The 22,975-nt window shown below is 36.6% G+C and overlaps 1 long non-coding RNA gene and 1 other non-coding gene across 2 annotated transcripts; both read left to right on the forward strand.

Moving 5' to 3' along the window:
* The first annotated feature begins 7,289 nt into the window (after positions 1-7,289).
* LOC120893800 lies at positions 7,290-8,468 on the forward strand. The gene is made up of 2 exons (XR_005738153.1): positions 7,290-8,095; positions 8,166-8,468. It is a non-coding gene; the product is annotated as an uncharacterized LOC120893800 (long non-coding RNA).
* A 14,134-nt stretch (positions 8,469-22,602) lies between these two features.
* Trnai-uau lies at positions 22,603-22,705 on the forward strand. The gene is made up of 2 exons: positions 22,603-22,640; positions 22,670-22,705. It is a non-coding gene; the product is annotated as a tRNA-Ile (tRNA).
* The last annotated feature ends 270 nt before the right edge of the window (positions 22,706-22,975 follow it).

Genomic DNA, 22,975 nt, shown 5'->3' on the forward strand with positions numbered 1-22,975 from the left:
AAGCATTAAAAACAGTACAACAAACTACTGAATATGCAGCAATGCAGTCAACTGATCTGACAGTCAGAATATAATAAAAGTTGATTTGGCAGACACCAGAAAATTTAAGGTGGGTTTTTAGTTTGCGATACTACTTTCAAAGATTTAGATGTTGTAATGGTCTGTAAAATCCTTGCTACAATTCACTGTAATTGCTGAAATTTTGCGATGACTTTGTTATCAAACTTGTTTCGGAAAAATACAGTATAAAACTATTAAACAATGTATACCAAAAATAAACATGAACAGAAGAAACTGTAAATTTTTCTGCACATCAATAATAATTTCTTACTTCGATTCAGCAAAAGAGGTGTCATTTTTGTCAGTAACCATTTTTACTGAATGATGCCGTATACAATCTTTTTATTTCTAGGCTTACTAAATTATCACATTTCAGTAGAACATTTCAGTAAAATTATACTGAATTGCACTAAAGAAACATAATTATGTTATATTTATATAATACATTACATCAAATGTAGAACTGAAAATCTGATTTTCAAGCAAAGCTAAAATACCCTAAATGTAGATTTTGTTTCCTAATTTTTCACAAGAAAAGAATGAAGTGTCCATTAAAGAGAGTCGGAGGACCCTATTGCATTTATTTGATTAGAGTTTAATGGAAAATAAATCAATTCGTTGACACACCCCAGAAATGTCATGTCATCAATGTGCTTTTTTATGTTACATGTTGTATGTATGTGTGAGGTTCATGTAGAGTTTATTCAAACTGCTTTTAAGCATGCAATAATATGATTAGCGAATGGAGGCAAAAATGCCGTTGAATGTTTTAAATTGCTTTGTATATATTTCTCTACAAAGAGTGATGATTTAATAGAGTGTTTTGTTTCTGGTGTTGCAAGAACGTATTTTTTTTTAACTTTTTATGATAATCGTTATACTGCTATTCTTTAAGATAAAATTATTCTTAGTAATAAAGTTACGTAAGCAATACAGCCGGGCTGTTATTAATTAAAAAAAGAAGACAATAACCCTGCAAGTTTTACGTGGAATTACGTGATGATCTCGATTCTGTTTAAAATTTATGATAGCCAATTGTGTCAAAAAGATTCTAAACTACTTGAAGGTCCTATGATTACCCAAACCAACAATCATTATGCAGACCTGATATGATACTAATATGTATTCCGTTTTCAGAAGTATGGAACATTTCAATACTATGCGTTAAAGGATCACTTCCCAATCATGTAGGGTGCTCGTTAGACTCATGCGGTTACGTTTATAGTCGTATAATGATATTCATTTGCACATTTAGCTGGCATATCAAGGCCGAAAATTCACGAACGTGTTCCATCACTGCCTTTTGCAGCAGAAAACTTCATTGCAACGTTGGCTTTGATTTTACGATCGAATAATTTTGTAAATTTTATTAGCTTTCTATGCAAAATCTAATGTAGGATGTGTAACATGTTAGGATGTGTGTTGAAGTTGGTTGTGGTCGTTGGATGTTAATTTAGTATTTATGCTGTTTGCTCCTGCTAATGTGCGTTTTGGAAAGCTTTTCAATGTGCTTAATGTGCAGATGTGTGTAACAAGGTAGTAGTACATATTCGCTAACCAGTTTGATTTTTTCAAACTATTACTTTACTATACTATACTTTATTTGTGTTCACTTCATGCTTGAGGGACTAAGAACCGATTTATACAAATTCTGAATTGCTTTTTTTCTATCAAAAGCAACATTAGAGACTCAATACTATTGATGGTAGCGAGGGAGGTAAGCTGCCATTGTTAGTAGCCATCAGTCCAAATAACTCGGTTTACAGGTCGAAGTTTTAACAGCATGGCTCAAAATGATTACACTTGGATTGCAGTATGGAGTCTTTTCCATTGTTACGAACTTTGGAACCTCAAAAACTATGGTTATTGTTAATATAAAAGTGTAGTTTTTTGTTGCCTGCAACTGGCATCCTTCAATTAAATAATCAATGTATTTGTGTGCATCAATGTTTACCGGTCTTATGGTACAGTCGTCAACTCGTACGAAAAACATGCCCGTCATAGGTTCAAGCCCTGAATGGACCGTGCCCCCATACGTAGGACTGACTATGGAGGGAAATCAATAAGTCACTGAAAGCCAATCCCACAAGTGGTAGGCAGGCCTTGATCGTCAACGGTTGTTGAGCCAAATAAGAAGAAGATTTGTGCGTAAAAATCACTCGGTTTATAACTACTGTAACAAAAATGCAATAAAAAGTTGAATGATGAATACCTACTTGTTGAATATAGAATATGAAATATCCTAGTTAATCGAATATACCATGAACATAATTTGTCTATGTGGTCAATATTGACTGGTCTATTTGGTGTATTTAGTTTTTTTTTTATAAAAATGCATTTATTCGCGTGTATAGATTAAGTTCTATTCAGTTCTATTTACTAGGGTAGATGTTTACAAAATACTCTAATATAGCTATACATTTACAAAAGTAGTGCACACTTAAGGACGACTAAATCTATCTCATCATCGTTGTTATCAACAATACATACACACATTCCCGGAATAACTCCTGCTAGTTCTGGAAATCAGGTATTGCTCCAATGTAAAAGCTATTTGAATTTGATTGGGCAGTCCTGTGTCAACTCAACTCAAGTCGTACTCGCACTACTTAATAACATATGTCCGTCATGGATTCAAGCCTCATATTCATATGGACCTCAGTAGCAAAGACTGATTATCCGGCTGTGTGGTGCAAATAAGACTCCCTGAAGCCTGTAGAGGCCGGCATGACCGCGTAGGTCGTTACGCTAAATCAAAGAAGAAGAAGGTTATGTAGTGCTTAGAAATATTAGCTAATGCCTGTTGCCTAGGCCGTAGTTGCAAAGAAGAAAACGAAAAACAATATAATTTTTTATACCGACTTTCCTCGATTTGTTATTATTGATTGATTAGTTTTTCATTTACAGGATTGTTGGTCATACTTATACGGACGACCTATTTTATTAGTACAATTTATCTTAATAATACTAATAATTTAGTAATACTAAAAATCGATTGCTATTTGTGAAAAATTTCCAATGTATGACAAAAAACTGTAGCATAAGTAAAGAGTAGAAAAACTAAACTCATACACAGTTATCTAACGATAATGTACGTTGTTTGCCATTTGCGTGCACATCAGATTTACTCACGCTCGAAATATGTTGTTTTGTTTGGCGATAAATCAATCTAACCTAAAGACACCCTTAGACACATCCATGTTTCATGTATTAGATGTGAATAGTGCCATTTGTCGTAAATTGTGTTTGCGTGAAGTATAGCTGCATGTCCCTGAGTGATTGTTTGTACACTTTCTTGTATCTCTTTCTTACCGACTTTTTGTCACCTGAGCGCGTAGGTGTCAGTTAAATTGGCCTAGCCATATGAATTCATTCTCACGCGGAAATTAGTTTTTCGTCAACCAGCTATTAAGTAGAAAGCAAGTGAGCCACCAAAATTACTCATAGAGCCAGTTCCCTATCATACGCAAATGCGACACCTGACAGTGAAGGTAGAAAGGATACCATAGCATGTCATGATAATAATTTATCGTTGAATGACAAACAATTCGAACGCGAAAACGTTGTTCAGGGGTTAAAAAGCGAATCGACACATGTGCATCGAATAAACGTTCTCACATGAGAATGTCTTTTTCGCCTGAATGTTAGAAACATTCGTTTCAATGGATACCAATGCAAAGGTATATGCACAACATGAACCTTTTATGGATTCTTCATGTTAAGGAATGTGTCCAAAAATATAGGGATGTGTGTCGTTAAAAGTCTTAAAGCTAACTTATCATACGTTGTGACATTTGGTATGGTTATTAAACATAAATCTAAAAAACGACCTACTCTTGTTCCGAAATACCTACCAATGGAATCACCAACACAGACATTATCGATGACACCCAAGGGAACACTTTCCCGCAGTATTCATCATAGCAAATTTACCGCATAAATGTGATTTGATTTAAACTGGTCTTTCATGTCACTCATAGCTCTTCAGAGTCCTCCTCCAAATAAATGATGTGTTCGGGATAACAAAAACCGAAACGGTTTTATTCGGCTACCATCCTGAATTTATGAAATTGAAAGACTTCAAAGATGAGCCAAGCTTGTAGTTTGCTAAAGGTTGCTCATAAAAGCCGAATAAATATGCGTATGCCAATCGAGTAGATGAAAGCATTTATCAAAACTCTTTGACCAAGGGCTATTTTCCGCATCAAGGGATTGTGTTTGTGATGGGTCTGTTGGAAAAGGGTGAAAAATGGCCGGTATACACTTTTTGGCAATAGCTTGGAAGGATTTTAACATTTGATTGTACGTATCTATACATATATATTTATATATTTGTCTCAGAAATATGTTGATATCATGTATGATTCTTCATTTGAATGTGATATGTTTCCAAAATTAAGGTAGTCATTATTGAAATCTATTGAAATTTTCAGTTTTGTTATCTGTTTGTAAAAAAATAAAATAAACTCAAAAACTGACTATGAAAGAACAATTCCTAATTTTATAACATGTCAAAAATATTTAAAAATTATATGTGTTTAATCTAAGAGCAATTCTCCCCTTGTCTCCTCAACATCTGATCTCTTGATCTTACTTGACCCTGTTTAGCGACCTTGCGCGAACTTGTTTCTATTTTTGGATTAGCTAGTTGTCTCGCGTGTGAGAATATCGTTTCATACTTCTCTCCTTTTGCGCCATCTGGTGTTATCTACCTTATCTATAATCTATAGTTATTTTGATAAACATTTGTTTGCTTAGCTTGCACGCGGCTGATATCATTCCAACACGTGAAGATACGTGAAAAAAGAAGATGTTTTGAATATATCTGTCGTAAGAATTAAAAACAATAAAAACGAAGTAGCACAATATTTGAAATATAGCATTAATAGTTTCAGCTAACAACGACTGCCACGACAAACCAATGGATTCTGATATAGCACGAATTTGCTGTATGTGGGTTCATTGATGTGATGAACTGTAGAGTATATTTGGTGTACTCTGAGGGTATGATGGGAGATGGAAAATATAGGGATTATCCTATTAGATTTATTACTCATTTTTCGGTTGACTAAATAGGCTCAGGTCATCCAATTAGAGAAAAATCTTTTATTAACTCCGTGCTACGTCCTGTTCTTCTAACGCTATGTTTTTCTTTTGTTATAACAATGCCGTATACATATTTGAAAAAGAAGTGCCAAGTTTTTCATATTTTGATGCTGTTATTCGTATAATCAATGATTACAAAAGTACATTATATCGATGGTTTATTTGTATAATGTGTCTTGAGGACTACGTATGTACATGCATAATCAACGTGTTCAATTTGTGAAATGATGCATCAAATGATTTGCAGCGATAAAAATTTCAAAAAAATGGAAAAACTCAGCTATTAAACCTTTTGATAGAATTACGAGCGAATTCAATTTCCGGCAATAATCCTATTATTTTAATTGCACACCCAGATTCTATCGACGCCTCGTGATGTGTGTTCGATGATGTGGAAGTGCGAACATTATCTCGTATCATATTTATACATACAAAACATGAACATCAGAAAAGAGTGATAACATTTTGTATCTGTTGTAGCGCATATTGATGCTAGTGACAAATACTACTTTCGTTATTTTGTCTTTTTAAGGTTATAAGCGAATTAATTACAGGAGATTGTGCTTGCAATAGTCTGGTAAGCTTTTGTATGTTTTAATTTTCACTTCCCACATTTGTAACGTTCATCGCATTGTGCACGAACAAAAGTATGGATGCGAACATGTTTTACTGCGATCAATGTGGAAGAAAGAACAAGTAGTACGATGATTGAGGTAAACATTATGGCAGATCCGAATAGCAGCTTCAGAACAGAGGTGCATGAAAACCACCGCTTAGCTTTCATGCCGGCAATGCACACGATGGCATTAGATTTTACAGAAAATTGATTTCCATCACCGGAACCACTCCGTGGTTAATCCTTTCCTGTGCTAGTAAATAGAGACGGTGATTGGACCTGCCGAGTTTTTTTCTATTTTCTGATGGCTATTTTCCTTTTCCGCCATAATGAAAGGTTCTACTTCCATTTCCTAAAACACCATCAACAATATTGATAATTGGCATTATTTTAAGGTGCGCGCTCTTATAATAATTGGACTCGTACGCAATTTTCAGCTTCTGTGTTCTGTACTCTGTACGGCGGACATAAAGCAAAGGAAAGGAATGATAGAGCTTCTTGACGTTGGTCACTCATCGCACCCCCATCCTAGAAGTCCCACCTCCAAAAAGGTGGGAATAGGAAAATGGACTTAGGATGGTAGAGCGGAAGATGAGCTTCGGTGCCATCGATCGGCACTGGTTTTCGAGCTTGATGATTACAGACCGCTACGTTAAAGTGAATGAAACCTATCGATCCAACCAACGCCTGATCGATCATCGTTTGGAATGAATGGAATGGGAATGACAGACGGCTATGATCGGCTTCTGGCAGAAACTCTCTTAAGAACCATGGCAATTTGGCTATCCGGAATACGGTGGCCACCAAATGGTCCAGCGAACGGACATTCTCAACCAACCCCGCAGATTCTTTTCTACTTCGGTCCAGCAGCACATATGCATCGTCCGAGTGAAAATTATTTCTTCCGGCCCAACTTTTTATCCTCAGAGCAGTGTATCACATCCCAACAAAAACGTCTTCCTGTCTGCTACCGGGGTTACACCAGTTCTTGTTGTTTCGCTCAGTACTCACAATTTCGCTTTTAACTACGGAAATGGATTTATGTTGCCGTTTTGAATATATATCCCTATTTCTCACAGAATTGTCTCTATTTTTTCGTAACTGTGTTTATTTACCCCAGTGCTCGTTTACGTTTAATTTCTGTGCATTTTTGCTACATGTATTTATAGGAGCGAATGCTGTTTTACTGAGCTTTAAATTGCTGCAGCGCACAAACAAGCATAACCATAGGCGTTTACTTTAATTTAAATAATCTTACTTCTTTATTTGAAAGAAAAATGTAAATGACTTTTTAAATTAGTCAACTAAAAACTATTAAAAAGTAACTTTATGCAAATGAAAACATTTTGATTAAGAAAAAAATGATTCAGTTGAACTAGTCAGGTTGAAATTGACACGCTAATTTAATAGATGAGGCATATGAAATTTATGATTAAATTAAAATCAGAAAGCTAGAAGACGACGACAAAATCAATATATGTATTTTTTCAAGCACCTATCGCAGTACACGGTGATAAACTCTAAAGTATACAGTTATATTTTTCATCATGTCTCGTTTTGCAACTACCTATTCGACCATTTACATTCCACCATGTCTAGAAGAAGAGGACTGTCCTGCAAAAAACAACAAAGAACCCAGTGTAAACAAATGCATGAAGTGCACTAAATCACAGGTGCTTAACAGAGGTTTTGGTAGAAAAATTGTGATATCAGTGGACTCATTGGAATGCATAAATTGCAAAAAAATTGCGTCACGAGTGTTGTGTAAGTGTTATTGTGTACATAAGAAATGTTGTCATTCCCATGATACATTATGTATGACCGATGCCGAATCTATGAACTGTTGTAAACGATGTGTTAAATTAAATGCAATTTGTGATAAGAAATGCGAAACCCACTGCTGCTCAAAGGACTATTCATGTAAAGCAATGCAAAAAGCACGTGGATCGAAAACAAAATCAGTTTTATTACCTGTTTGTCGATGTCGTGAAACAAAACCATTTACCGACACTTGTCAAACGTCGGTATCGGCATTTTCTAATCGTCAAGAACAGCTGGAAAAGCTTCGCGATACATCAATGAGAAGCAGTAGGCTGTGCTGTTGTAACTTGAAGATCACGGGGCAAAATTTACGATAGATAGAATTTCTTGTTGAAAGCAAACGACCGTGGATAGAAATTATCAGTAACTCGAATTTGGGACAACATAATGTATTCTAAGAAAATTTGTAAGCAATCTGTTTGGAATACCACATATCTAACTTCTTACACTGGTCAGAATCCATTACGACCGCCGGTTTCACCGAAAAAAGTTGTAAGTTTCCTTAATAATTGCAATTGATAAATATGCCATTTAACAAAATCGTTTCATATATGCTTTTCAGAAACCATACGTTCCAGAGCATCGTGAAAGATACCTAGAACACATGGGTACAAAATCTCCATTACAGCACATTCCATTCGAGGCTTTACCTAAGTTTGGCCTACAATGAATTAATCATTTGGTAATGTCTATTGAGAAATTCATTGTAAGCAAAATCTATGGAGCACTGTTCATTTATATAACTGGATGCTTGTTGGACGGAAATGAAGCTGTAGCATAGTGGTATTGAAATTTTAATGCAAATAAATGTCACATCAAAACTATTCACGTTAGATTGGCATTGTGACCATTGTGGATATTGTAATTTATGTTAGCACTTTGATCTATGTTAAACCAGTTATGGAGATTGTTATCCTGTTTGCCAATTGTACTCCCAAATCCGACCGTTATGGAAAATATATGACATACAATAACAATTTAAACTTAAATTTGCTGTTGAGATGAGTGGAAATGTACTGAATCGCGAACCGTAAACACCATCTAATCAACTACTGGGCAAACACATACTGTACTACTTATTTTCAAGTAGTGTTGTATGTGTAGTAGAACTTAACAGAATCATGAGAACCAATAACACAGCCAACATTACGTACAGATCGCTTTTGCCTACTGAATAAAAAAGGGAAAAGATTCTAAATTTCATCCCGGCTTATTTCACGGAGTTTTAGTCATACAAATGGTCCAGAAGAAATCTCCAGTCTCATTATTAGGTTGAACTTTAAATCCCATGTCAAATTGTATCATAAGTAGAGGTTCAAGACTAAGCGATGAGAAAAGCAAGCAGCATGGGCGTGTAGAACAAACATTTACTCAGCACTTGGAGTTCGCTACGCTCAGCTACGCAACTTATCATTTCAATCGATTTGAACAGTCGAATGACGTGTGTAGGATTTAGTATGCAACGATCTACTGGCTGTTGGGAAAAATATTCCAGTGATTCGTTTGTTATTGGATGGACATTTTAGAACACCGGATAAAATTGGAAAACATTTATGTGTGATTATTGTCATTTTCTATTGAATGTAGAGAGTGGACTTTTAAAGAATTGATTACTTAACCATAAAATTGTCATTTTTTTAAACGGTCAGCAGATCTTTTTTTTTTAATTGAAATTGCCATTACATGAACAGAACTGGGGCAAAATCAATTTTTCTAACTTTTGTAGGAGTTATATGTTATTCATTATTTAATTAATTATGACAAAAAAAGTCCGAATATGACCCTTGTATCGTATTGCTATGTTGTTCTATATAGTAATATTTTTATCTGCATAGTAACTGTGTTAGCACGTTTTTGTTTGAGCATAGTAACTGTGTCAGCACCGAGTTTGACCCCTTACAAAACTTCTACTGTCTTGTTCAACTAGATTATGTGGAATGATCATTGCATTAATCATTGCTAATTTTTGAGAAATACGGTCTGCTGTAAATTTGTATGGAATGAAGTAATGCTAAAAATAAATGTTTTATATTAGATAGGATGATATGCAGATGATAAAATCTCCCCGTTACATATCATCGACAAGATGAGAAAAAAGAACAAACACAGAATCCATGTACAGAAATTGCTACTAAACTGGATGGCCACAACGAGAAAATCAGATTTATGTATTCCTAAAAGTTATCCAAAATACGAAGCTCGTTTGTGTAATTGATGGAGTAAAAATTCGATAGCATTAAACAAGCAGTAACTGAAAGCTAAGACAGGGAAGTGGAGAAGAAACGGAAATCGTGAAAATAACACCCAAATCATGGAAACAGAAGTGTACACGGCAAAGACGCCGCCTCAAGAGGACCTGCGGTCTTACAGAGAGACTCTAAAAGCAAAAAGATTATGGCAGGATCGAAAAAGACCAACTCATCAAATGCCTCTTAATAACTATTCAAAATGAACCGAAACCTTGCTTCAGCCATGCCAATAGCCTGCTCTCAGGTCCTCAGAAATAGAAACAGGCTGGGAGACACCTCTGACGATCGAAAGATAGAATGAAAATATTTCAAAGAGTCTCTCATCTATGTCTAACATCCTCGTGACCGTGACCGTGAAGATCAGAGCATCATTTTCTCCTTTTTCTATTGTTCTGTATCCGTCATGCCATATTCATAGGACAGCGACGTTGATCTTCGGTCGATTGGTTGTGATTGCTCCTCACCCCATCCTCCTTTATTGTTCTTCGTCAACAATTGGTATCCTTTGCATAGCTCCCTAAGAAGCCGTCTCCACTGTCTTGATCGTTGTCGTCGTCATTAAGTCACTTGTTTCGTCGCGCACTTGATTGTCGTTAAAACCATGATGCCGATGCGATGGCCATTGTCGGAGTCTTGTCTTTGCCATATTCTTTGGATATGTTTTCTTAACCATTTCTTTCTTTTCCAGTGTGTTGCAGTGCCTAAAACCCATAGCTCAAAATGTAACCTGCTTCCCATCAGATCCAATCAAGTGGTCTGAAGACAATGTATACGAAGTGTTAATGATTTCTATTCGTGCTGGGGTCGTTTCTCGAAAACGAAAATTTGTCTATTAAATGGCATGAAGAATGACTTTTTGCTTCCTTTTAGGATGTGACGCATCATTCTAAGACCTTGGGAGTAGCGTCTGCGGAGACTGATCTTTTAATAGGTCGATAGCTTCCTGCTTCTATAGATGTATTGATTCTACAATTCCCGTCTCTTCTACGCACTTTTCGTTCGCGTTTCATCTCTGTCTGATTTTGTACAAATGTATGTTTATTCGAATCTACTCTGGAAACTATGCAGGTCGCTCGAAATTTGTCCGATGGTCAGTTATATTACGAATTAGAATTTATTTTTATCGGTTACATTGAGATTCATCTTTTGTAGTCTAGAACACGTTAGCTTCTTCCTTTTTGTTATTTATTTTGCACTGTTCTTATTTATATGTAGTTACAGTTCACATTCGCATGCATGCACTTGTTGCCAGATTCTATTCCTTGATTAATTTTAATTATGTTCAATTGCTACGATTCCTTTATGTTCCCATTTTACCTGATTTTTCGGATCAGAAGATTGTGAAATTTAAAAACAAAATAGAAAGATATTCATCTTTTTGTAGATATTTCGATACAATTTATTAGTAGACGATTTGAGACCGCTCTCTCAGTAACTAGTACATCTGTCCTTTATACATGTGGTCTCCAACCTCTGCGGCGTGGCGTCCGTGGCGTTAACATAAGTGATCTGCGAAAAAATAAATGTTCTAAAAGAAAAGCTTGTTACAATACATCGTGCAAATTTTTCGCAAAAAAGAAAATTAAATTTTCATAAGGCAGTTTTAGAATGAGATTGAAACATATTTTTGATCAAAAAACTTTGAACCAAATCTACAAACTACATGTCCTCAACATATGTGGGCCGAGGCAAATGCATTTTCAAAGCCAAGTGATGGGCGTTCCTAAAAAGGTAGGAGAGCACGTCTTTTCTATGTTCATGGTAGTATTATGCCAAATCAAAAAGCACAATGTAGATTTTTCTTTTTTTATGGATCACTGTCGCCTGATATTCATGAAGCATGATAGAAGAGATATGTTTAAAATGTGATGTAACAGTTTGATGAGTTAATGATTAGACAATTTAAAAAATGTACAAATACAACTTTGCAATAAGCTCGTTATAGGTTCAAACTCCGTGTCAGCCGATGCCTTTGTATTCAAGAGCTGGACCATCTTGTTATAAGGGTAATCCGGGCAAAACGCTGATAATCATGGTTATTATTGGTTATGGTAGACCAGGTGTCAGGCTTAGTTTATCAGCAAATCGTATACATTTTCAATTTAAAAATTGTCAGAGGCACATATTTATTTATTTCTTCTCCAAGGTATTTTTATACATGTCCATTTCAAGATATAAAGGAAGACTCTTATTTAAATGATAATGAGACTAAGAAAATAGAAGTGTTGCATTGCAAGCAAAACTCTATTGGCTATAGAAAAAAACAAGTTGAATAAAGGCGCTGTTTAAGGTGTTTAAGGTCACTGCGGCGGTTGTAATATTTCGAATATTTGAAATGTTTGAAATGTTTATTTCGAAACATTTGAAGCATCGGTGAAATATATCACATTTTTACATACATACATATATACATTTAGCCGGTCTCGTAGTACAGTCGTCAACTCGTACGACTTAACAACATGCCCGTCATGGGTTCAATCCCCAAATAGACCGCGCCGCCATACGTAGGACTGACTATCCTGCTATGGGGGGAATCAATTAGTCACTGAAAGCTAAACCCACAAGTGGGTACAGGCAGGCCTTGACCGACAACGGTTGTCGAGCCAAAGAAAAAAAAAACATATATACATACTTCTGTTCTATTTGGCGTACCGTCCTACGCGGTGATGCCGGCCTAAAAGGCTTTCGAGACTGAATTCATCACCACGCAGCTGGATAGTCAAAACCCTTGCTACGGGAGGACACGGTCCATCCTAAGCTTGAACCCATGACAGGCATGATATTGAGTCGTACGAGTTGATGACTGTACCACGGGACCGTCCCTACAGGTTATTAACTGTAGTTAACATACATACATACATACATGTTTTTTAAATATACTTTTTTGCCTGAAAGGACTTAGTCCAAAAACAGTTTCCTTCTCCAGTTTTAAAAACACCAATATAGTGAAGCATGTACACATAGCAAAGCTAGAACATTTTCTAAATTATGAGGAAAGGTAAGGTTTGAGTCCGTTAATCCATTATTAAGTTGCATTTTGTTTGTACAATACTACATTAGAGGTAAATAAATCTTCTACTACTACTACTACTACTACTACTACTACTACTACTACTACATACATGTTAATACACACATACATACACACATACATACATACATACATACACAGTTTAACTCATTTCCTTTTAGCAGCATGGGTATCTATTCCTCATCTTCATGTACATTTTATTAACTCATTTAATTTTGAACTCATATAATTTTGTTGAAATGCTCTTGTGTCCTTGTTTCGCTTTGCTATTCCCACATTTCATTAGCATCTGATCAATTGCTTCGATGCACTTGACGGGCCGCAACACCCTTGGATGACATGGAATTAATTGACCGTCCTTGAAACATCCGTGTCATATACATAAGCAGCAGGTTCACAAGCTAGGGATGCTATGGGAAGGGTTGTTATTTTAGCATAAAAACGGTCAAGCTGACTGTAGGATAAAGCCACAATTCAATTATGTTTTTTAAGCTTTCATCGGAATTTGGAATATGTTTTGTTACAGGACACTGGAACATAAAATGAGTTAACATACAGGTGCTAGCTAGGACAGTGCACTCAGCAAGATATCGCATGGCTTTGATATATTATGGTACGTTGCACTCTTTCATTCACTTTCATAACGGAATACAGTTAGAATTCAATAGTTGAATGCTTTTTAGTTGGCATGCTTTTTAGTTGAACGCTCGATAGTTGGCTGACAGTTCAATCAAAAAGCATGCATTTGTATGAAAAAACCGGTATACCTAATAGTTGGCAGGGAATAGGTAACTCTCCACGGAACGATTATTTGACGGCGGACCTTTCCCCTTCCTCCGTCAAAAAAAGATTTGGAGACAGTTTTGCGTTTCCATGACTCGATTCTTCTGTGGAAACTAAATTGGCGATTTTATTAACGTATATACATTAAAACTTGTTTCTACCCTATGGAAATTACTTAAAATCTTCAAACGAGTGTTCTTCCATGAGCAGGGATACCAAAAATAAGTTTAAATAAAAAAATATACAGTTTTTTTCGCACCTGTCAAAAGATTACAAGCAAAGATTCGTGCCATTGAGCCTGGGGTGGATGACAAAAAATGCACGAATAAAATTGGCCGAACTCGGCTCGATTTTCCGTTGCCATGGGAAACGGTGATTTTGACAGGAGTTTTCAAGCAGAGATTGTTTCGTCGAATCGCGGCTAATGATTATTAAAACACTACTAAAAACAGATTGTCAATTAGGTACGTTCAGACACGGCATAACTTTCTTCGCGAATCTTTCCCCATCCACCAGAAACATGCTTCCACCACCAATCCACCAGAAGCACATGCAAGACTTAATCGATAACGTGTGAGAAAAAAGAAGGAGAATAAATAAGACAACACTATTTTTGTCTGGTTGACCGAATGCAAGTATCAAGAGTTTCATCAGCTAAATATCGATAAATGCACTATTACCACGCGGCTACACGATGTGAAATATACAGCGAAATGAACTACAATGAAATCTCTGTAAGATGAATCTCCAAGGGACCGTCAACTTAGAGAGGAATGTTGAAGAAAACTAATGAAGGCGTTGCTATGAAATATTCAAGAAATCATGCGAAAAACATGACATCCTTTGACCAATATTTTTGTAAACTGTAACCCAAAAATTCATCTTCGAGAATTTTGGCTGGAAAATCGCATATGTAGCTTGAAGGATATTCGCCTTAGAGAAACATTCATCTTGAAGAGACATAAAATGTATGAAATATAACGGGACCGTCCAAATGTTCATCTTGAAGAAACAATTTATCTTGAAGAGACTACATCTTAAGAAATTTCACTGTATTTGACAGGTGAAATATCTGTCAGGTTACGCATCACAGCAACCAGGTGATGTGCAATGTAAACAAATGACATGTGTAGAATCGTAACTACATCCATGTTGAATTTTGACTAATTTTTCACATATTTGCGTCGCTCATCATCGATGTCTCGAACCACTTATGAAGGATGTTTCCAGGAGCATATGAAGAGAAACATATCTTTAGCGTCCACTTATACGTTTTTTTCACTTATACTCTCGCTAATATTGTAGAAAACCCGTTTGGTTTGGTTTTTCGATAAGAAATTACCAGGATTTTGAGCTCAGATGAAATCAGCACTTCCTCTGAGTGTGGTACAAAATATAAACAAACCGTGCAGCTGACCCGGTTGCAAACCCTCGAACCGTCATTCATTTTTCTAAATTTCCGCAAGCCAAATGTTCTACATAAGCTCACCCCTCCTTTTCACTAACATTGGCAAAAACCGTAGGAAATTTTTACAGTTACATCTAAAAGTTTCAGTCGTTTCATTGCAGCATACAATGTATGCTGTATGAGATTTTAGTTGTGGTGCATGCAGTGTTGTGGGAGCATTTTCGGTCATTTCTACAACGTTTGTCCATTGATTCTACTTTAAAAAGCTAATGAATATCAAGAAATTTTATATATACAGTGCAAGGCTAAGTACAGTCTAGTTCTGCTAAGGCTGGAGCGTATTGACGGTTTGACGGTTGAGAGATATTATTTGATGTGGTGGAGCTGACCCGTCTTCTAATCAACGGTCTGACACCAACGAATGTACTGTTGGAAAATGACCAGACACCTACAGGAAGTAGACTAGTCGAAATTCATTATTGTACTTAGCGGCATCGGCTGTATCGTACTGCGATGCCATTAACCTAAAAATCATCCAATCTTAGTAAAAAAAACCCGATCGACATATGGCGCATACGAAGAAACAGATGATGATCCAAGTGATGATGGTAATGATGATGATGATGAATGTATGGTTTATTGGAGAGGGGAAGCAAAAGCACAGATGCATACAGTAGACCAGTGATCGTATAAGATCAAACTCTGCTCACGAAATTTTACATTCAAGGTGCAATGATTTGCCTGTCAAGTAATTTACACGACTTTATAAAAACATTTGTTTTATCTTTTGCTTTGTAAACCATCTTAAAAGATTTCAAAGCGACGCACAATATTGTGAGATTGCTGGCAAGCTGTCTGTGCGCTAGGTAGTTAGAACCGCTTAGGCTTTTAAGCACTGCATCCGGCATCACTTCCGAAAACAAAAATATAGTGTACATACAGCAGCATACGAAAGCAGGCAATTTTCATCAATTACGCATACAAAGATAGCTCAGCATCTTTAACTTTTGTTTGTGCGGGAGAGAGGATATTAAAGAAAATGCTTCCGAAAGATCTATCCGGGCTCACTTGTAATGATAGGCTACGTTGGTATTAAGAGGAAGCATTTAAAATACCGCTTGCAAATAGTTTGATTTTTTCCAGTTGAACCCTTTTAGGACGTCATTAATCATCGCGTGTTATATTATAAACTCTACGTGTCAATAGTTTTTTGCACAAAATAGACATTATTGTACTTGAACAGAGTACAACTCAATTTTTTATTTTCATTTACTTTCATAGATCTTTTAACTTATTTCAGTTTTCTATTTAAAAAAACATAAGATATCTAATGTAAATTTATATCTGTACAAGTAAATCTAAACTGAGTATTTATTCAGTGGGACCCAGATTATAATGAATGTTTTCGAATAATATGATGGGTTTTATCATTATTGGCAATATTTTGACTTGCTTAAAAGAATTGGATGCAGCTTCTAAAAACAAAGTGAAAGTGAACGCTGTTATAAAAATGTAGATAACACTCATTGCATAACCTACAGTAGCCTCGAGTGTACTGGTATAAGTTGTTAAAAATCGAACACCACTTAACCCCTGGTTTGTACTAAACAGAGCTCATCGAGGAGTGGTTTCCTCATCCAACGCTACTGACATAGAAAGGGGCAGGAAAATTCGTTAATGATCCTTGGACGCTCAGTAAAAATCATTCAAATGATACCCGCAAAAGTAAACAGTGGAATATCCGTCGAGCAAGGTGCTCGCGCTGTTTTATGTTCTACGAACGCAAGGAAACAGGGGGTCAATCGGAGATGATCGTAAAAATACGAAGAAGGTAGGATTGATCGACGGCTAGCATAAACTACCGTCTTCTAGCGCTTGAAAATGTATGTTTTCTTTGCAATATCTTAGGTTTTACGACACCGTCTTGTGGATTGACGGTTTCCAGAACAATCGTATTCAAAAGACCAAAGGTTATTTTTGTGATTTTGCGACACTCTAATTCAGATAATTTTAAAAGTATACTTAATATGTAGATGCTAGTCAGCGAAATATTTTTTTAGACATTTCTAATTTCCTATCTAAGAATCGATGAAATTTGATATATGTAATTGAAATGAAATGAAATATAATGTAGACTAGGACTAGTGATAGCCGAGAAATGTATTGTAAAATATATAAATGGTGTACAAATTTCAAATTTAGTTGCGTTGATGTTCTGTTTCAAAGTCCACTCGAGTTCACAGTTCATTGTTATCCATAAAAGGTTTGCATCCATTCCTCTCCCATTTAATTTGGCACAACAACCGTTGTCGGTCTTTACCAATGATGGGTTTGGCTTTTTAGTGACTTATGGATTACCCGCAGTATGTTAGTCAGTCACCGTCCATACGGGGTTTGAACTCATAATGGGCATATCGTTAAGTCGTATGGTTTGATGACTGTACCATTTAAATATAATACAAGTTTTCCAACGTTATGTTTGTGGTATCTAAAACTTCAAAAATATTACTAAATTGCTTAAACGCTGTACGTTGTGCAAAATGTTGAAATAAGTCAAGTCAACATAGCAACACAAATCCCACGGAGCCCCTCTATTATCATTTTACTATCGTGCGTCATCTGAACAGAATTGCTTGCCCGCGTGACTGGGACAAATTCATTCGCGCCGAACCAATTGTACTCGTTGCTTGTAGCTTTCACAGTGCAACTTAAAGTGTTTCCTGGTGGCGGTGCTGTAAACTACCTGTTACTTTCAGGACGCAGTTAATACAGTCAATATTCACAGTACTAGTTTCAGTGGCTCATTCCGATTTGTCGGTATTAAATACGTAGGAATGTAAGATAGTGTGTCTTCTAGCAACCTGTAATTACGTTTTAGATTTTATCAGTACACTGCTCCTCCTCGATACGCCAGTTTATTATTTTTTTTTTGCTTCACGATATCTTCTAAGGAGAAGATAATAATCGCTATATAGCCAACGATTCGGCTGCAAATGTTCCCAAACACACTCACCCGCGTAGGACCGTTTTTTTGATACGTATAAGCGTTTAGGACTGCACTTGTCCCTTGTTTCGGAGAGACAAAGCGTGACCTTCTCGTGCATTCTTGGAAGTGTGTTAAAAATCCACTTTTGTCTTGGTTGTCCCCTGGTCACCAATGTTATGCATTATTAATAAGGGAAGGGTCAGTTTTATGATAGGTTTAATTTCAGGGATCTTCAGCAATACGGCTTACTCGTTCATTCTGAATAAAAATAACATTAGCGATCTTATACGTAGACTCAATGTGTCTTTTGATAGTTTGAAATGTATCGTTTCGTCTGGTTAAACGCATGGTAGCGTACAGCGTAAAGATGCATCGCGTGACGTTTGAAGGCGCAGCGTAACCGCCAGTCGGATAGTGTTTTATTGTAAGGCTTTACAGTACGCTTAAAACAGACTGAAATGTCGTATAAATACTGTAAATTTTTGGACGAACAACAGGACTTTGCATATGGATAATAGTAAACACTTTTTTATGTCATGAACGGTTGTCGAAAAATAGAAACACGAAAGCAGTGTAAATTTATATGTATTGATGAATATACATATATGTGATTTATTTACTTTCACACGTGTTAGCTTCTACACTCACAATTCTGCAATGTGAGAAAAACAAATATTCATTATCATAAAATATGACTTAAAACTAATTTGTTCTACTCAGCATGGCCCAGACCTCTTTCTGACGCGTTTCGTGTTCAAACGTAGTGGTCAGTTATCAGGCATTGGCGAAGAAATAGTGGTAGTTTACAGCGTTTCTATGCGGTGTTTGATCATTGTTCGCCTCTTCCATTCATGTAACTGCCGTTGAACTTCTATGAGTGGTGCTATGGGTCGATAATTGTTTAAACGCATCAATGGTCAGGGCAACTAACCATATTAACGAAAGTATGCCGTCAGTGGTAATTATTTAAAGTTAACCTTTGCATAGAAATAATTAAAGCTAAATATAAAACATTGTTTGTTACTGAGTAGTCTAAGATTTTCAACTATCATACCAAGACGTTCGTTATGACTGGGCACTGGCCATCTGTCACCTGTGACGAATATACCTATTCAATCAGATTCTTCACAAGCATAAAGGCAAGCAGTGTAAGAAATCTTCTTCAAATTCCCTGAGTCCTCTCATCGTTTACTTTGATCGTGAGAACATTCGTGATCAAAGAGCACCTAAGAACAAAAAATCTGCTTCCACGACGACTTTTTTATGAACTCAACTGTGGGACGAATCTTAAAGCCTCGTCAACTAGGTTTTAAGTGGTTTAAACAACTACTCATTCTGTTGCGTTGACGATGCGCTTCAAAATCGGCTATTTCCAAAAGTGTTGGTTAACGCCATCTGTTATGTTCGGAGCTACTCAACACCACAAAATAAAACTGAAGGAATGTACTGGATATAGTGGTGCCCGATCAGCTAAAACCTGTTAACTGAATATTTAACCTATTTAAAATAGTTTTGTCTTAACAATTTACTCATGTAACAAACAATTGACAAAAACAATTAAGTGCAATATACATGTTTTGAATGCAAATTTTAATGAAAACAGAAAATTAAAATTTGCTTTACATTCTTAAGACTAAGAATAGAAATTAAATTCACTTGAGTCTCAGTAACTATTTTCAACAGAATCAAAAATAATATCGCACAAAAGAGCTCCTTTTGTGTGGTCAATCAACACGAAATGAACGACCTGAGAAGAGTTGGGTATATTGCTAACATTTGACAAATGACCTGAACAATGGACAACAATAACTCAGTCCCCTGGGATATCAATTCGATTTTCGGAGTTGATCGATTTCGTCTCAACGCAAACCCTCTTACAGGGCATGTATGTATGTTGTCTACTGATGAATAATTTTCGCCTGTTCTCCATGCCGTATGTGGGATAGCTAAGCAGATAACCATCCTAGGTTCTGCTTCGATTAGATTAGATTTATTACCGATGGGAATAAACGCAGAAAATCAAGATTAATATAAATAACACTGATACAGCAGAGAGATTTTATTCTTAACGCGTAGACTTTTTTGATACCATGCTGGTTGGTTTGTGAGTAAACTGCTGGATATCGTTCAAAGTAGAATGGTTGTAGGAATGGGTCATAGTTACTTAAAATATGTATGGTCATTTTGATTAAAGACTACCTTCAATCGATTACTGGTATGTCAAAGAGGTTATGTTTTTGTAGCCTGTAGATTGCTTTGGAATTTACTCAAACGAATTGTCCATCGTGGTAATAGGTGTTGTTAGCCGCAATAAACCATAAAGTTCGAGCAATCAATAATGTGTGCGACCGGTCAACGTACCGGAGGTCGAACAGAAGCAAGGGTTGAAAACGGACTTTACAAAAAAATGTACCACGACCAGTCAGGAGAATCGTCATTGTTACCAGATCATCTACCAAAAATGAGAGTACAGAATCGCCGTTTTGCAAAATGACCAGTCGAAATACTGGTCATTATCGATGATGCGAGGCCATTCGTACGGTCAGGATTGGCTACCGTCAAGTGTTCTGTAGAGCGTTCCGGGAATGTTTTCCCATTTTTCGCTAAATAACTTCAAAAACATTAATTGAAAAGCAGCCCACTTCCTGTCCTGACCGTAGTCGCCATGATGTTTCCTGTCTTGTGTGGCTTATGGGATAAATTTTCTTACCGGTCGTCGTTAAGTTATTGGTAACTACTGCTGGTGTGTCCAGAGGCGCGTTCGAAGCGACTTGATGCTTGGATGGAAAGTAATTCATAATTCACCTTCACCGTTAGGAGCACACAGCGATCAGTATCCGTCAGATGGTGGCCATCGTCTCGTTTAGACTTTTTCTTTGTGGAACACGTCATTAGTTTAGCGACCGAACCTCATTACCGTTCATTGAGGTATAATATACTCTGTAAAATAACTTGCTTCGAATCTTACACTTAATTCGACCTAAACACATTTTTTCTTTGGGCGTTCTAGTTGTATAAGAAATTATACTAACTTACTACACACATTAGTACCAAAATCAAAGGCGTATTAAACACTACGCAAACTATGGTCGATTGGGGCCCGGGGAAAAGAGTCACCTTCCTCACGAGTAAATATTTATTACGATCTTCTTGCGGTTGTGAATCCCTAAACCATCTTTCACGCACGATTTTTGTGAAGGGCCTACAATTTTGTGAATTTAGGGTATCTACATGTGTTAATACGTTAATAATCTAAATTCGAATAAAGCGATCATATTAGAACTACTCATGAACAACTTGATGAGAAGCAAGAACTATATATTAAATGTACAAATTGCTCCCTGTTTTTCCATTGCCAATAAATACAGAAGCACAAGATTCTACGATGTTGTCGTGAGAATTCCTAGGCCAAAGCGCGTAATGCGGAAGTTTCAAATGAGCCAAACAACTAGAGATAGAGCTGAAGCGACAGAAAAAGGTGCGTCATTACAAGAAGCTATTATTTGTCTAACGCCTGAGACTAGCTCCGTTTGGTGGCAGCTTCACTACGTTCTTGGGTTCAACGTATGAAAGGTAATGTTTGGTGATCTTAACGACGACAAAAATGATGAGGCTGCTAACGAGAACCGCATGATATGAGATTACGAGCGCAATGGTAATAACACACATGAGACATAATTACGAATTCATGAATGAAAGAAGCACGGGTCGCCGTTCGTAACGTGAAGTAATATGTCTCTGTTTTTAGATTCCTTTATTAGTCGGCGCAAACCACATTGACGACGGTTTTAACAGTGTTATGGAACTTCGTCTTCAAAATTAGGTAAATTCCCACGCAAGAACGCAGTGTAGTTGTTGTCAATGACGATCTATTAGTACCTAATACTTTGATTACATCAATCCGAGCTTTTTTATACTGGCGCCTCCTGTACTTCTGCTCAAAAGGTAAGCATCAAGATTTGAAGTATAACCGAAATTCGAATTCTTCAAAACATAATTATTAGATCATAAAAGCATGTATTTTTTTGTTTCTTTTTTACTTGTGAGACGCAACCGTAAAAGTAGTGTTAAAGCCGAATTTATCTACCCTGTATCATGTATACAAAGTTAACATAGTTTAACAGTTTTATGCATGGTCAAGGACAAACGTTATTTTTGGTGCAAAAATATCTGCTTACGATCTATTGCCTTTCTTTGCCTTACCATATTATTAGCAAAGTGCTTCACCTATTTATAATTCAATTGCCTCCCTTTTGTGTATTCTTCACATAGTTCTCTCTCCCTTGTCCGCTGTATCGTCCGCTCTCTCTCTCTCTATGTTTTGCTCTCTTTGCTTCTCTTCACTGAACCACGATGCGCAGACGCTTCGGGTAGCGAGCACACGTTTGAAAACCGGTTTTTGTATATGTGTGCGACGTGGAACGCTTGGACTGTAGGGCGGCGTTGTGTATGTGACACGCTTGAAACGGTTAGTTGCAAGTGAGTGAATAGCGAGAGCGCTCGTCCGAATCAGTTGAGCTCTTAGCAGGAGAGCAAGCATCTGCTCCAGTGGCGCAATTGGTTAGCGCACGGTACTTATAAGACAGTAATCGTTGCTTGGCTATGAGCGATGCCGTGGTTGTGAGTTCGAGCCTCACCTGGAGCAGCGCTCTCGAATGCGCGCGATTCATCGCCGCTACTCGGGGAAGCTTTTTTACTGAAAATTTAAACTTCAGGTGGTGTATTGTTTTCGTTGTATAAAACCTTCTAAGTGAAAAGTGGCAATGTATGCCATTTAAAGTCCTACATCATTCTGGCATTTCCTCAAATGTTAATTATTTTACGTTTTATTTTACGTTTTTTAGGCATATCGTCAAACTCAAGCGTCACCTGCAGCACTGTAATTGTCACTTAAAAAAGCAAAGGAAACAACATT

Source organism: Anopheles arabiensis, chromosome 2 (genome assembly GCF_016920715.1).
Source record: "Anopheles arabiensis isolate DONGOLA chromosome 2, AaraD3, whole genome shotgun sequence".
Lineage (NCBI taxonomy): Eukaryota > Metazoa > Arthropoda > Insecta > Diptera > Culicidae > Anopheles > Anopheles arabiensis.